Here is a 17,046-nt window from a genome sequence, read left to right as displayed (position 1 = left end):
GAACTTTTGAATTATTCTATTTAACACACTTCCTGCTACAGCCATGTTTTCCTTTTCTATCCAGGATCGAACCAAAACAAACCAAACATTTGATGCCGCTACTATCTTCTTTCGTGGCTGAGCAATTGAAACCAACAAATCTATCTATTTTTCTTCTTCTTTCTTTTCGCATTATGAGCTTGTTTCATCTTATGCTTCATTAATTTAAAGGAACTTGCTGTATAGTCGACACCCTCCACTAGTTTGTTTTTCCTTTTTAAATATAAAGTCTAAACAAAGATAAATGGGGTCTCAATTTGGATGGTTACCAGCTGGATACCGAATTCTTTTTACATCTTGGGTCACAATTTAAAGTTTTGACAACTTGTGAATATAATAATATAGTCCATTATCAAATTGCAAATGGAACACCTTAAAAACTTATGGCCGACATATTGGGACACTCAAAGGTGGACGATTCATTTTATTATAATCGTGCATGAGCAATGATGATAGAAGAAGCATGATTGAATTTTGCTGTGGGGTCGAGATTGACAGGAAAGAAAAGAAACCGGTTTAGGATGATGGGGGCCTGCGTTATTTTTCTTCTTTTATGTTTCTGCTGTTTGAAATTCGCATTACCAGATTCAGTAAAAGCCTACGAATTTTGATGTTGGGCCGATTTGTTTTGGGATTTTGAAGTTCCTTTTGGGTCGAGGTGTTAGATGGTATCGATGCATAATTAAGTGGTAAGGTGATGATAATGAAAAAATTTGATAATGAAGATCACGATTAGATGATAAAGATAATGATCGATAATGATGATGATGAAGAGATTAAGTATGATGTTAATTTTATGAGAAGAAACGATTAGGAGTCGTGATTTTATGTAAGTTGATATTGATGAAACGAGTTCGTTAATGATGATGGTCAAAACATATACAATTGTGATGATCAAGATTATAATTATGATTATGTTATGATATGATTATAATTATGATTAGTATGGTCATTAATATAATGATACATATGATGATGAGGATGATTTTGTAAGAAGAAGAAGTGAAACAGAAACACGAGCTATATAATTTTGGGTTAGGGAATTAAATCAGAAAAATAAACTAGCTCAGATGGTTAGAGATGTTATTGGGTTAGCGGGACGTCGCGGGTTCAAACCCGGACTTGGGCATTTTTTAAAGGCTACTTCTTTGAGGTAGTTTACTTATTACTCTTTATTATTATTACTATTATTGTTATTACTAAGTATTATCATTAAGTACTAAGAGTATTATTAACATTATTAATATTAACATAGGTATTATGATCATTATTATGATTACAATTATTATTATTATTATTTTGAAAACAATACAAATTATTATTATTTTCATTAACATTAGTATTAGTATCACTTTTATTATTATTAGTATTACTATTATTATTAACATAAGTATCATTATTAACAATATCATTTTTATTGTTAGTATTATCATTATTAATAAAGTTATTATTATTATTATTATTATTATTATTATTATTATTATTATTATTATTATTATTATTATTATTATTATTATTATTATTATTATTATTATTATTATTATTATTAACAGTAAATCATTATTTTTAAAACTATCATTTTTAATAAATAAATATTTTGTATATAAAAATATACTTAATATGTATACTATAACTATATTAATATTACATATACATTATATATTAAACTTAATAACATTGTTTACATAAATAGTTACATATAACAAAAATGTAATTTAACAATATAATAATAATTATATAGATATATATGTATTAGTATAAACATATGTATAAATATTAATATACAAAATAAATAAATAAATAAATATATATATATATATATATATATATATATATATAACCTTTGAAATAACAAATATATTACTAAATTAAATAAGTAATATACATAAACTAGTTTGATTATTATTACAAGTTAATTATATGTGTTAATATATATACTTGATATAGGTTCGTGAATCCGAGGCCAACCTTGCATTGTTCAGTATCTTCATATGCATATTTTTACTACAAAATATCGTATCGTGAGTTCATTTGATTCCCCTTTACTCTTTACATTTTTGGGACTGAGAATACATGCGCTGTTTTACAACTGCTTTATTAAATTCTTTTGAAATATATTTTGAACTGCGAATACATGAAATGCTTTTATAAATGTTTGATGAGATAGACACAAGAAAAACATTCCTCGAATGAATTATTATGCAGACAGAAGTTCAGCGGATTATTATTGAATTATGTGGACATGATAATTGCCACGATTGAATTATGTGGACATGATAATTGCCACGATTGAATTATGTGGACATGATAATTGCCACCATTGAATTATGTGGACATGATAATTGCCACCATTTGTAGTGACCCGAACTTTTCCATGTTTATATATATTAAATGAAATTGTTATTTACATGATTAAGTGTTTCCAACATGTTAAGCAATCAAACTTGTTAAGACTTGATTAATTGAAATAGGTTTAATATAGACAATTGACCACCCAAGTTGACCACTGATTCACGAACGTTAAAACTTGTAAAAACTGTATGATGACATATATATAATTATATATATAGTTAACATGATATTATGATAAGTAAGTATCTCATTAGGTATTTTAACAATGAATTATATACATAAAATTGAGTTTATTGAATTAAGAAACTCGAAACGATATATATAACGATTATCGTTATATGAATCATATTAAGATATTGATACAATATGTTTAATCATGATAAATGATAAGTAAAAATGTCATTAAGTGTATTAACAATGAACTACATATATAAAAACAAGACTACTAACTTAATGATTTCGAAACGAGACATATATGTAATGATTATCGTTGTAACAACATTTAACTGTATATATATCATACTAAGATATATTAATATATCATAATATCATGATAATGTAATAATTTACCATCTCTTTAGATATAATAAACAATGGGTTAACAACATTTAACAAGATCGTTAACCTAAAGGTTTCAAAACAACATTTACATGTAACGACTAACGATGACTTAACGACTCAGTTAAAATGTATATACATGTAGTATTTTAATATGTATTCTTACACTTTTGAAAGACTTCAAGACACTTATCAAAATACTTCTACTTAACAAAAATGCTTACAATTACATCCTCGTTCAGTTTCATCAACAATTCTACTTGTATGCACCCGTATTCGTACTCGTACAATACACAGCTTTTAGATGTATGTACTATTGGTATATACACTCCAATGATCAGCTCTTAGCAGCCCATATGAGTCACCTAACACATGTGGAAACCATCATTTGGCAACTAGCATGAAATATCTCATAAAATTACAAAAATATGAGTAATCATTCATGACTTATTTACAAGTAAACAAAATTACACATCCTTTATATCTAATCCATATACCAACGACCAAAAACACCTACAAACACTTTCATTCATCAATTTTCTTCATCTAATTGATCTCTCTCAAGTTATATCTTCAAGTTCTAAGTGTTCTTCATAAATTCTATAAGTTCTAGTTTCATAAAATCAAGAATACATCCAAGTTTGCTAGCTTACTTCCAATCTTGTAAAGTGATCATCCAACCTTAAGAAATCTTTCTTATTTACAGTAAGATATCTTTCTAATACAAGATAATAATCATATTCAAACTTTGATTCAATTTCTATAACTATAACAATCTTATTTCGAGTGGAAATCTTACTTGAACTTGTTTTCGTGTCATGATTCTGCTTCAAGAACTTTCAAGCCATCCAAGGATCCGTTGAGCTAGATCTATTTTTATCATTTCCAGTAGGTTTACCTAATAAAATTAAGGTAGTAATGATGTTCACAACATCATTCAATTCATACATATAAAACTATCTTATTCGAAGATTTAAACTTGTAATCACTAGAACATAGTTTAGTTAATTCTAAACTTATTCGCAAATAAAGTTAATCCTTCTAACTTGACTTTAAAAATCAATTAAAAACATGTTCTATATCTATATGATATGCTAACTTAATGATTTAAAACCTGAAAACACGAAAAACACCGTAAAACCGGACATACGCCGTCGTAGTAACACCGCGGGCTATTTTGGGTTTGATAATTAAAAACTATGATAAACTTTGATTTAAAAGTTATTCTTCTGGGAAAATGATTTTTCATATGAACATGAAACTATATCCAAAAATTATGGTTAAACTCAAAGTGGAAGTATGTTTTTCAAAATGGTCATCAAGACGTCGATTTTTCGACTGAAATGACTACCTCTTACAAAAACAACTTGTAACTTATATTTCCGACTATAAACCTATACTTTTTCTGTTTCAATTCAAAAAATAGTATTCAATATGAAACCATAGCAATTTGATTCACTCAAAACGGATTTAAAACGAAGAAGTTATGGGTAAAACAAGATTGGATATTTTTTTGATTGTTGTAGCTACGGGAAATATTGTAACAATTCTATAAAAATCATATCCTAGCTAACTTATATTATATTATACATGTATTCTAATATATTATGTAATCTTGGGATACCATAGACACGAATACAATGTTTTGACATATCATATCGACCCATCTATATATATTTCGGAACAACCATAGACACTCTATATGCAGTAATGTTGGAGTTAGCTATATAGGGTTGAGGTTGATTCCAAAATATTATATACTTTGAGTAGTGATCTAGCCTGAGGCTTGTATACACGAGGTCGTGGATTGATTGAGATATTATATATTGCTTTATTTCTATACATCTAACTGTGGACAACTAGTTGTAGGTTACTAACGAGGACAGCTGACTTAATAAACTTAAAACAGTAAAACGTATTAAAAATATTGTAAATATATTTTGAACATACTTTGATATATATGTACATATTTGTTATAGGTTCGTGAATCGACCAGTGGCCAAGTCTTACTTCCCGACGAAGTAAATCTGTGAAAGTGAGTTATAGTCCCACTTTTAAAATCTAATATTTTTGGGAAGAGAATACATGCAGCTTTTTAAATGTTTTACAAAATAGACACAAGTACATGAAACTACTTTCTATGGTTAAACGATCGAAGCCGAATATGCCCCTTTTTACTTGGTAACCTAAGAATTAGTAAACCAGTCTACTAATTGACGCGAATCCTAAAGATAGATCTATTGGGCTCAACAAACCCCATCCGTTGTAGCGGATGCTTTAGTACTTCGAGTTTTAATATCATGTCCGATGGATGTCTCGGAATGATGCGGATATTCTTATATGCATCTTGTTAATGTCGGTTACCAGGTGTTCACCATATGAATGTTTTTTATCTCTATGTATGGGATGTATATTGAAATATGAAATCTTGTGGTCTATTATTATGATTTGATAATATATAGGTTAAACCTGTAGCTCACCAACATTTTTGTTAACGTTTTAAGCATGTTTATTCTCAGGTGATTATTAAGAGCTTCCGCTGTTGCATACTAAAATAAGGACAAGATTTGGAGTCCATACTTGTATGATATTATGTAAAAACTGCATTCAAGAAACTTGTTTGTGATGTAATATATTCTTATTGTAAACCATTATGTAATGGTCGTGTGTAAACGGTATATTTTAGATTATCATTATTTGATAATCTACGTAATGCGTTTTAAACCTTTATCGATAAAATAAAGGTTATGGTTGTTTTAAAAATGAATGCAGTCTTTGAAAAACGTCTCATATAAAGGTCAAAACCTCGCGATGAAATCAATTAATATGGAACGTTTATAATCAATATGAACGGGACATTTCAGTTGGTATCCGAGCGTTGGTCTTAGAGAACTAAAAATTTGCATTAGTGTATCTTATCGAGTTTGTTAGGATACATTAGTGAGTCTGGACTTCGACCATGTTTTCTTTAAAAACGATTGCTTAACACTTTTGTTGGAAGCTATATATTATTAACATGTAAATATTATGTGATATATTAACCTCTTAATGTGTTTGATATTGTGTGATAGATGTCTACCACTAGTACAAATCCCATCGAATCACCTAATAAAAATGAAGAGTTGAATATAATTTGAGAAGATTCACAAATTCTCGAAGAGGAACCGGAAGAAGAGGAACCGAAAGAAGAGGAATCAGAAGAGGAGGAACCGGAAGAGGATGAACCAGAAGAAGAAGAGGTTTCGGAGGAAGAAATATTGATACCTACAATAAATCAATTAAATAAAAGAAAATCATCAACCAACGGACCAAAGTTAAAATTGGTCAATGGTGTTTCCGCCGAGGAAGCAAAATATTGGGAAGATTACCAATTTTACGATGAATCAGATCCTGATGAGGATTCCGATGATGTTATAGAAATTACCTCGACCCAATTTAATAAAGCAAAAGAAAATAATAAGGGAAAAGGTATAAAAATAGAGAAACCTGATTCCAACCCCGATGAACTTTATATGTATCGGCAGCGTCCGTATTCCCTAAATTGTAACAATAACCCGGGAACCTCTAAACCACCAGGTTTTTCTAAACCATTGTGGAAAACGACGACTCGTATTAGAGGAACACCATATATCCCTAGAAAATTAGGAAAACGAACCAAGTCCGAAGAAGAAGAAACTAGTGATTCAGATTAGAGGGTTGTAATCATGTTGTGTATTATATGTATTGTAATATGCTTGTACTTTTATGTTCTATGTAAAAATTGCTTGTATTATTTAATAATTATCTTTTACGAATCTAATCCTTGTCTATTTTACAGTATAAAAACAAAATGGACGTTAAGGGTAGACAACCGAATATTTTAGAAGACCTGACAGAGGATATGATTGAGGAAATCTTGTCTAGAGTCGGTCAGAATTCATCAGCACATTTAGTTATGGCGAAATTAACTTGTCAAACATTTGAAAGACTTTTCAAAAATGCCTTAGTTTATAAAAGGCTTTCCTTTAATAGGTGGGGTATATCACACTGAGGAGACCGTAAGTTACGCCGTGTTTTCTTTAAAGCGTTAAATGCGGGGAACCCAAATGCAATTTTATGCTACGGGTTAAGAACCTATTTTGACTCAACATATCCCAACATAGGATTTCATGAGTTAGAAAGAGCTTCTAACATGCAACATAAAGAAGCATGTTATACTTAGGGTTAGTGATGTTCGCTTCTTACCAAAGTGAGAAAAGAAACATCGGATTACAACTTTTAAATAAAACCTTCCCACAAGTGACGGATTCAGTTATTGGGGTGAGAAACAAGGTTTTTAGATTATTACGGGGCTGTTGGACATTATGAAACCCTCGTCCTTTTGACAACATTACAACATGCTGCCTAGCCAATGGTCATAACGGTTACTTTCCACAAGATCAAGGATGGGAAGTCATCTCAGTAAAACCTGAATGCATGACTTGTTTCTGGACTTATGAATTACGTGTCTTTATTTCTTTTGCTGAACAACTTGCGTATTAACTAAAATTGCCTTCATAGCTGCCGAGTAGCAAAGTTATTAGGTGCTATATTTCATCCTATATGTTTATTAGCGGTATTGTAAGTTTGTAAAATATTGTATAAAGTTTGAACGCGAAATATTATTGTAATAAGTTTTTCATATAGAATCGTAGTAGTTGAATTGTATAATAGCTACTAAGTATGAATTTAACGGGTAGGTACTACCCGAATTAAAACTATAAAATGCTAATATGAAGAAAAAGCTTTTATAAATAAGTTCATATTATGCTATGAAATACTATTTACTACTCTTAAATTCTATATGATTAACTCAATTCTTTTGGCTATTTTTGAAGGAAATGGCACCGGCGACTCGTCAGAAATTGAACATGAGTGAGGAAGATTTCCGTGTTTTCCTTGCTGCGAACATAGCCGCAGTGCAGGCTGCGATGCAAAATAACAATAACTCTGGATCTAGCAGTAGAACTAATTCCGCAAGAAATCGTGTAGGATACTCCTACAAAGAATTCACTGCCTGCAAACCTTTGGAATTTGATGGAACCGAAGGACCAATTAGATTGAAACGGTAGACCGAGAAGGTCGAATCGGTGTTTGCTATAAGTAAGTGTACTAAAGAGGACAAAGTTAAGTACGCTACGCATACCTTCACATGTACGACGTTAACATGGTGGAGTACCTATCTCGAGTAGGTAGGACAAGATGCTACTTACGCACTACCATGGTCAGCATTCAAGCAATTGATGAACGAGCAGTATCGTCCCAGAAACGAGGTCAATAAGCTCAAGGTAGAGCTTAGAGGATTACGAACACAAAGTTTTGATATCACCACGTACGAACGACGATTCACAGAATTGTGCCTATTGTGTCCCAGAATGTTCGAAGACCAAGAAGAGAAGGTCGACGCATTTGTAAAAGGGTTACCGGAAAGAATTCAAGAAGATGTGAGTTCACACGAGCCCGCTTCCATACAAAAGGCAAGTCGAATGGCTCACAAATTAGTGAACCAGATCGAAGGAAGGATTAAAGAGCAGGTGACCGAAGAGGCTAACATGAAACAAGTAAAGAGAAAGTGGGAAGAAACCAATGACAAGAGTCACTAATACAACAACAACAATTACAACCACAATCGCAATAACTATCCCAATAACCGCAACATCAATCGCAATAATAATTTCTACAAAAGTCCCAACAACAACTACAATAACCGTCCCAACAACAACAACAACAACAACAACAACAACAACAATAGCAGCAGCAACAATAACAATCCTAACAACAATCTCAATAACAACAATGGCAATAAAAACCAAAAACAGCCATGCCAAAGATGTGAAGAGCATCACCTGGGGTTCTGCACGACATTTTGCAACAGGTGTAAAAGAAATGGTCATTGCGCGAAGAAGTGCGAAATCTACGGACCAATGCATAACAGAACTAAAGGAACAAATAATGTCGGAACCAATAACACCGCCATAGTTTGTTTTGGATGTGGAAAACCGGGCCACTTTAGTAGAAACTGCCCGAATCAGGGGAATACTAATGGGCAGGGCCGCGGAAGAGTTTTCAATATTAATACGACAGAAGCGCAGGAAGACCCGGAGCTTCTTACGGGTATGTTTCTCATTGACAATAAATCTGCTTATGTTTTATTTGATTCGGGTGCAGATAGAAGCTATATGAGTAGAGATTTTTGTGCTAAACTAAGTTGTTCACCGATGCCCTTGGATAATAAATTTTTACTCGAATTGACTTGATACCAGTAGAGTTAGAGAGTTTTGATGTGACAATCGGTATGGACTGGTTGAAAGAAGTGAAAGCAGAGATCATTTGTTACAAAAATGCAATTCGCATTATACGAGAAAAAGGAAAACCCTTAATGGTGTACAGAGAAAAGAGCAACGCGAAGTTAAATCTTATTAGTAACCTGAAGGCACAAAAACTAATAAGAAAAGGTTGCTATGCTGTGCTAGCACACGTCGAGAAAGTCAATTCCGAAGAAAAGAACATCAATGATGTTTCCGTCACAAAAGAATTTCCCGATGTATTTCTGAAAGAATTACCGGGACTACCCCCACACCGATCCGTTGAATTTCAAATAGACCTTGTACCGGGAGCTGCACCAATAGCTCGTGCTCCATACAGACTCGCACCCACCGATATGAAGGAACTTCAGAGCCAATTACAAGAACTTTTAGAGCTTGGTTTCATTCGACCAAGCACATCACCATGGGGAGCTCCTGTTTTGTTTGTCAAGAAGAAGGATGGTACATTTAGGTTATGTATCGACTACCGAGAGTTGAACAAACTTACCATCAAGAACCGCTACCCACTACCGAGAATCGACGACTTATTTGATCAACTACAAGGCTCATCGGTTTATTCTAAGATTGATTTACGTTCTGGGTATCATCAAATGTGGGTGAAGGAGGATGATATTCCAAAGACTGCTTTTAGGACGCGTTACGGTCATTACGAGTTTATGGTTATGCCGTTTGGGTTGACTAACGCACCAGCTGTGTTCATGGACCTCATGAACCGAGTGTGTGGACCATTCCTTGACAAGTTTGTCATTATTTTCGTCGATGACATACTTATTTACTCAAAGAATGACCAAGAGCACGAAGAACATTTGAGAAAAGTGCTAGAGTTGTTAAGGAAAGAAAAATTGTACGCTAAGTTTTCAAAGTGTGCATTTTGGTTGGAAGAAGTTCAATTCCTCGGTCACATAGTGAACAAAGAAGGTATTCAGGTGGATCTAGCAAAGATTGAAACCGTTGAAAAATGGGAAACCCCGAAAACTCCGAAGCATATACGCCAATTTTTAGGACTAGCTGGGTACTACAGAAGATTCATCCAAGATTTTTACAGAATAGCAAAATCCTTGACTACATTAACGCATAAAGGGATGAAATTTGAATGGAAGGATAAATAAGAGAAAGCGTTTCAATTGTTAAAGAAAAAGTTAACTACGGCACCTATATTATCATTACCTGAAGGGAATGATGATTTTGTGATATATTGTGACGCTTCAAAGCAAGGTCTCGGTTGTGTATTAATGCAACGAACGAAGCTAATTGCATATGCGTCTAGACAATTGAAGATTCACGAGCAGAATTATACGACGCATGATTTGGAATTAGGCGCGGTTGTTTTTGCATTAAAGACTTGGAGGCACTAATTATATGGGGTCAAAAGTATTATATATACCGACCACAAAAGTCTTCAACACATATTTAATCAGAAGCAACTGAACATGAGGCAACGCAGGTGGATTGAATTGTTGAATGATTACGACTTTGAGATTCGTTACCACCCGGGGAAGACGAATGTGGTAGCCGACGCTTTGAGCAGAAAGGACAGAGAACCCATTCGAGTAAAAGCTATGAATATAATGATTCACAATAACCTTACTACTCAAATAAAGGAGGCGCAACAAGGAGTTTTAAAAGAGGGAAATTTAAAGGATGAATTACCCAAAGGATCGGAGAAGCATCTTAATATTCGGGAAGACGGAATCCGGTATAGGGCTGAAAGAATTTGGGTACCAAAATTTGGAGATATGAGAGAAATGGTACTTAGAGAAGCTCATAAAACCAGATACTCAATACACCCTGGAACGGGGAAGATGTACAAGGATCTCAAGAAACATTTTTGATGGCCGGGTATGAAAGCCGATGTTGCTAAATACGTAGGAGAATGTTTGACGTGTTCTAAGGTCAAAGCAGAATATCAGAAACCATCAGGTCTACTTCAACAACCCGAAATCCCGGAATGGAAATGGGAAAACATTACCATGGATTTCATCTCTAAATTGCCAAGGACTGCAAGTGGTTTTGATACTATTTGGGTAATAGATGACAAGATGGAGAAGCTAGCATGACTGTATTTGAAGGAAGTCGTCTCCAAACATGGAATACCAATCTCTATTATCTCTAATAGGGATGGCAGATTTATTTCAAGATTCTGGCAGACATTACAGCAAGCATTAGGAACTCGTCTAGACATGAGTACTGCCTATCATCCATAAACTGATGGGCAGAGTGAAAGGACAATACAAACGCTTAAAGACATGCTACGAGCATGTGTTATTGATTTCGGAAACATTTGGGATCGACATCTACCGTTTGTAGAATTTTTCTACAACAACAGCTACCATTTAAGCATTGAGATGGCGCCGTTTGAAGCACTTTATGGTAGAAATGCAGGTCTCCGATTTGTTAGAGTGAAGTGGGGGATAGACATATTATGGGTCCGGAGATAATACAAGAAACTACCGAGAAGATCATCCAAATTCAACAACGGTTGAAAACCACCTAAAGTCGACAAAAGAGCTACGCCGACATTAAAAGAAAAGATATAGAATTTGAAATTGGAGAGATGGTCATGCTTAGGGTTGCACCTTGGAAAGGTGTTGTTCGATTTGATAAACGAGGCAAATTAAATCCAAGGTATATAGGACCATTCAAGATTATTGATCGTGTCCGACCAGTAGCTTACCGACTTGAGTAACCTCAACAACTCGCGGTTGTACATAACACTTTCCACGTCTCGAATTTGAAGAAATGTTTTGCTAAAGAAGATCTCACTATTCCATTAGACGAAATCCAAATCAACGAAAAACTTCAATTCATCGAAGAACCCGTCGAAATAATGGATCGTGAGGTTAATAGACTTAAACAAAACAAGATACCAATTGTTAAGGTTTGATGGAATGCTCGTAGAGGACCCGAGTTCACCTGGGAATGAAAAGATCAGATGAAGAAGAAATACCCGCACTTATTTCCAGAAGATACGTCAACACCTCCGACTGCTTAAAATTTCGGGACGAAATTTATTTAACGGGTAGGTACTGTAGTGACCCGAACTTTTCCTTGTTTATATATATTAAATGAAATTTTTATTTACTTAATTAAGTGTTTCCAACATCTTAAGCAATCAAACTTGTTAAGACTTGATTAATTGAAATAGGTTTCATATAGACAATTGACCACCCAAGTTGACCGGTGATTCACGAACGTTAAAACTTGTAAAAACTATATGATGACATATATATGATTATATATATAGTTAACATGATATTATGATAAGTAAGTATCTCATTAGGTATTTTAACAATGAGTTATATACATAAAATTAAGTTTATTGAATTAAGAAACTCGAAACGATATATATAACGATTATCGTTATAGCAACTTCTTACTAAATACATATGAATCATATTAAGATATTGATACAATATGTTTAATCATGATAAATGATAAGTAAACATGTCATTATGTGTATTAACAATGAACTACATATGTAAAAACAAGACTACTAACTTAATGATTTCAAAACGAGACATATATGTAATGATTATCGTTGTAACAACATTTAACTGTATATATATCATACTAAAATATATTAATATATCATAATATCATGATAATATAATAATTTAACATCTCTTTAGATATAATAAACAATGGGTTAACAACATTTAACAAGATCGTTAACCTAAAGGTTTCAAAACAACATTTACATGTAACGACTAACGATGACTTAATGACTCAGTTAAAATGTATATACATGTAGTGTTTTAATATGCATTCTTACACTTTTGAAAGACTTTAAGACACTTATCAAAATACTTCTACTTAACAAAAATGCTTACAATTACATCCTCGTTCTGTTTCATCAACAATTCTACTCGTATGCACCCGTATTCGTACTCGTACAATACACAGCTTTTAGATGTATGTACTATTAGTATATACACTCCAATGATCAGCTCTTAGCAGCCCATGTGAGTCACCTAACACATGTGAGAACTATCATTTGGAAACTAGCATGAAATATCTCATAAAATTACAAAAATATGAGTAATCATTCATGACTTATTTACAAGTAAACAAAATTACACATCCTTTATATCTAATCCATATACCAACGACCAAAAACACCTACAAACACTTTCATTCTTCAATTTTCTTCATCTAATTTATCTCTCTCAAGTTCTATCTTCAAGTTCTAAGTGTTCTTCATCAATTCTATAAGTTCTAGTTTCATAAAATCAAGAATACTTCCAAGTTTGCTAGCTTACTTCCAATCTTGTAAAGTGATCATTCAACCTCAAGAAATCTTTCTTATTTATAGTAAGATATCTTTCTAATACAAGGTAATACTCATATTCAAACTTGATTCTATTTCTATAACTATAACAATCTTATTTCGAGTGGAAATCTTACTTGAACTTGTTTTCGTGTCATGATTCTGCTTCAAGAACTTTCAAGCCATCCAAGGATCCTTTGAAGCTAGATCTATTTTTTTAATTTCCAGTAGGTTTACCTACTAAAATTAAGGTAGTAATGATATTCATAACATCATTCGATTCATACAAATAAAACTATCTTATTCAAAGATTTAAACTTGTAATCACTAGAACATAGTTTAGTTAATTCTAAACTTGTTCGCAAATAAAGTTAATCCTTCTAAATTGACTTTTAAAATCAACTAAACACATATTCTATATCTATATGATATGCTAAATTAATGATTTAAAACCTGGAAACACGAAATACACCGTAAAACCGGACATACGCAGTCGTAGTAACACCGCGGGCAGTTTTGGGTTTGATAATTAAGACTATGATAAACTTTGATTTAAAAGTTGTTCTTCTGGAAAAATAATTTTTCTTATGAACATGAAACTATATCCAAAAATCATGGTTAAACTCAAAGTGGAAGTACGTTTTTCAAAATGGTCATCAAGACGTCGTTCTTTCGACTGAAATGACTACCTCTTACAAAAATGACTTGTAACTTATATTTCCGACTATAAACCTATAATTTTTCTGTTTAGATTCGTAAAATAGAGTTCAATATGAAACCATAGCAATTTGATTCACTCAAAACGGATTTAAAACGAAGAAGTTATGGGTAAAACAAGATTGGATATTTTTTTGATTGTTGTAGCTGCGGGAAATATTGTAACAATTCTATACATATCATATTCTAGCTAACTTATATTGTATTATACATGTATTCTAATATATTATGTAATCTTGGGATACCATAGACACGAATACAATGTTTTGACATATCATATCAACCCATCTATATATATTTCGGAACAACCATAGACACTCTATATGCAGTAATATTGGAGTTAGCTATACAGGGTTGAGGTTGATTCCAAAATATTATATACTTTGAGTTGTGAGCTAGCTCGAGGCTTGTATACACGAGGTCGTGGATTGATTGAGATATTATACATCTAACTGTGGATAACTAGTTATAGGTTGCTAACGAGGACAGCTGACTTAATAAATTTAAAACATCAAAACGTATTAAAAATGTTGTAAATATATTTTGAACATACTTTGATATATATGTACATATTTGTTATAGGTTCGTGAATCGACCAGTGACCAAGTCTTACTTCCCAACGAAGTAAATTTGTGAAAGTGAGTTATAGTCTCACTTTTAAAATCTAATATTTTTGGGATGAGAATACATGCAGCTGTTTAAATGTTTTACAAAATAGACACAAGTACATAAAACTACTTTCTATGGTTGAACGATCGAAGCCGAATATGCTCCTTTTTACTTGGTAACCTAAGAATTAGTAAACCAGTCTACTAATTGATGCGAATCCTAAAGATAGATCTATTGGGCTCAACAAACCCCATCCGTTGTAACGAATGCTTTAGTACTTCGAGTTTTTAAATCATGTCCGATGGATGTCCCGGAATGATGGGGATATTCTTATATGCATCTTGTTAATGTCGGTTACCAGGTGTTCACCATATGAATGATTTTTATCTCTATGTATGGGATATATATTGAAATATGAAATCTTGTGGTCTATTATTATGATTTGATAATATATAGGTTAAACCTATAACTCACCAACATTTTTGTTGATGTTTTAAGCATGTTTATTCTCAGGTGATTATTAAGAGCTTCCGCTGTTACATACTAAAATAAGGACAAGATTTGGAGTCCATGCTTGTATGATATTATGTAAAAACTGTATTCAAGAAACTTGTTTTTGATGTAATATATTCTTATTTTAACCATTATGTAATGGTCGTGTGTAAACGGTATATTTTAGATTATCATTATTTGATAATCTACGTAATGCTTTTTAAACCTTTATCGATAAAATAAAGGTTATGGTTGTTTTAAAAATGAATGCAGTCTTTGAAAAACGTCTCATATAGAGGTCAAAACCTCGCGACAAAATCAATTAATATGGAACGTTTATAATCAATATGAACGGGACATTTCACCATTGAATTATGTGGACATGATAATTGCCACCAATTGATGTGAATGTTATGTATCGAGAGAATGATTTTTATACACAGGTTATGTGTATTAGTTTTTGTGCACGAGATATGTGTACGGTTACTAAGATTTGTGAAAATGATTTCGTACACGAGAAAGATGTACTGTATTTAAAAGATATCGCATGTGCATTACATGTGGGTATAGGATTCGGGTCCATTTTTACCATGCAACATTTAAATCTTGTGGTCTATCAAAATGATGAATTTGATTGTTTTATGATAAACCTATGAACTCACCAACCTTTTGGTTGACACTTGAAAGCATGTTTATTCTCAGGTATGAAAGAAATCTTCCGCTGTGCATTTGCTAATTTTAAAGACATTATTTGGAGTCGATCATCGCAATGGGACCAGATGTTGGTGACTTCGTCCAGATGGATTAGGACGGGGTATGACATAATTAAAATAAGCTAGCTAGCATGCAACAGCTAAGGACAGAGAAGACGTGGTTCATCATGATTTAAGATAACGTAGTGTCAGGATGATTGCGAGACGCTCATTGGATAGATATACCTTGGTGTAAACACTAGATTCCCTACTAAGCGGTTTCTCGATTAGCATGTCACGAGGAAATAGACTTTGAAGATTTTGATCGGATGGACTGTGCTCAACTCCCGAATCTTTATCTGGTTTAAGGATATAAGCGGCCCACATTGGGTGCAATGCATACCTTGGGCGCACGAATAAAGTAGCATAACCATATACATATAATATCCAACCTTTCTTAACACGATAGTGTATAACCCAAGTGAGTGGTTATGATTGTGTTTCGAATCCCTTTATGTCAATGGTTTGGTAAAATCTAAGGGTTTGTAGACAAATTAGAACATCTGATAGTTCTCAATCACCCTTGAAGATTTATAAGCTTAGTTTGTATTGTAGTACATTAAACTCCTATTTATGACTTAAACCAGCCCTTACTTAAATCTACCCAATAAATCCCTTAGTTATCCACCATGTACTAGACTTAAAGTGGTTCCATAGCTTCTAACATTGACCATGCCCAAGTGGTCCTATAGTACATCAACACTCTATTCTATTGTCGGACAGTATTTCCTCGAGTCTTATATGTCTTGATCTGGTCCTACGCTAATTCCCCATGTACTTTATAGTATTTCCGATGGGTTCATACCTTGACCAATGTATAAACACAGATAATTAATTACCTTATAATTGTCGACTTTATAAAAGGTTTTAATCACGTTTATTGGTGGAAGGACGATAATAACGAGGTTTAATATCA

This window comes from Rutidosis leptorrhynchoides, chromosome 8, assembly GCF_046630445.1.
Source record: "Rutidosis leptorrhynchoides isolate AG116_Rl617_1_P2 chromosome 8, CSIRO_AGI_Rlap_v1, whole genome shotgun sequence".
In the NCBI taxonomy this organism is placed as follows: Eukaryota; Viridiplantae; Streptophyta; class Magnoliopsida; order Asterales; family Asteraceae; genus Rutidosis; species Rutidosis leptorrhynchoides.
The sequence above is the reverse complement of the archived record's forward strand: the minus strand, read 5'-3'. Positions refer to the sequence as shown.